Source organism: Otolemur garnettii, unplaced genomic scaffold (genome assembly GCF_000181295.1).
Source record: "Otolemur garnettii isolate 467f Iridium unplaced genomic scaffold, OtoGar3 scaffold00036, whole genome shotgun sequence".
Classification (NCBI taxonomy): domain Eukaryota; kingdom Metazoa; phylum Chordata; class Mammalia; order Primates; family Galagidae; genus Otolemur; species Otolemur garnettii.
In genome coordinates, this window is record NW_003852431.1 from 13386743 (window position 1) to 13388358 (window position 1616).

Genomic DNA, 1616 nt, shown 5'->3' on the forward strand with positions numbered 1-1616 from the left:
AAAATTTTACATTTTATATCCTTCATTTACTTTAGCATTTACTTTTTCCAGAGTAAACAAAGTGAAAACTTTTATTTTACAACACTTAAAAAAATATTTTTGGCATGTTTCTGTTAGGTTGTTTTTTTAACTTAGAGGAAATTATAAGGGTAAAAGTAATGAATTATCATAGCGAATAAGGAGGCAGCAAGTAATGCCTTTTTCTTCCCCATTTTTTTGAAAACCAACTAATTACTATACATATTTGTGGGTACAGTGGAAAGCTTCCATACATGTACTCACTGTGGAAACAGCAAATCAAGCTAATGTACATAGCTATTACCTCACATACTTTTCATTTCTTTATGGTGAGAGTATTTGAAATCTACCCTTTCAGCAATTTTGAACTACACAAATCTTTGCTATTAACTATACTCACCTTGCTGTGATCTATGGATCACCAGAACTTATTCTTCCCATCTGAAACTCTGCACGCTTTGACTAACATCTCCCTGAGCCTCTGATAACCACTATTCTACTCCGTTTTTGAGTTGACCTTTTTTAGATTCCAAACAGAAGTGAGATCATACAGAAGATGTCCTGTGCCTGGCTTACTTCACTTAGCAGAATGTCCTCTAGGTTCATCCATGCTGTCACAAATGACAGAATTTCATTCTTTTTCAAGGCTGAATAGTATTCCATTGTGTATATATACCACATTTTTAAAATCCAATCATCTATTGATAAACAGTTAAATTTTCTTTTCTTTTTTTTTGTTGTGGTTTTTAAATAAGCCTAAGCTTTTTCTCAGATTGTTTTCTTTCTTTCTTTTTCTTAAACAACCCTGTGCTTTACTGAGGTTGATTCCTATCTTGGCTATTATAAACAGTTATGCCAATGAACACTGGCAAACAGACATCTCTTCAAAATATTGATTTCAATTCCTTTGGATAAATACCTAGCAGTGGGACTGATAAATTCTCTTAAGGAAAGCATGCTTCTCTCCATGATGTCTCCCTTAAAGGTTAGGGATTTTTCAGTCATCCTCAAATACATCCCCTGTCACTTAAAGCTTTCCCCAAATGGGTTTAGGATTTGATCAATAAAACCATGCTTAGTTTCTTTTGCAACAATTTTTTAAAACATCTTAAGTTTAAAAACTTGAAAAACTGCGAGATTAAAAAATCTAGAACAATAACAAAACGACTAATGGACACAAAATACAGGGGAGGATAAAAGCAAGGAACAAAAAAACCCCCCCAAAACCTCAACCCCAAACCAGAAAGCTTAAAATAAAATGACAAGAATAGAGGTTAGTAATGTGATAATCCTAAATAAAAAAATGAGTGAGTGAGTGGGTAGTCAGTGAACGAGGGAAAGTCCCCTGTTAAATACTGTCAGAATGGGTACAACAATAGAACCAAAAAGAAAATTCAGGATTCAGATACCTTCTTCACCATAGGTGGGGTGACCTTCTATACAGCAAATGTAATCAACAGTATTTTAACTGTTCCTTTTCTCTGCCTAAATTCCTATAATAGCCTTTAGGATGAAGTCCAAACACTTCAATGCCCTTCAAAACCTTGTGTGTTTCTCTAACATGGATGCCTTCCAACTAAACACTATTTAACTGAGTA

The 1616-nt window shown here is 34.0% G+C and overlaps 1 protein-coding gene across 1 annotated transcript in view; it reads right to left on the bottom strand.

The window, feature by feature from the left end:
* BORA (bora, aurora kinase A activator) overlaps positions 1 to 1616 on the bottom strand; it is a 35288-nt gene that overhangs the window by 21130 nt on the left and 12542 nt on the right.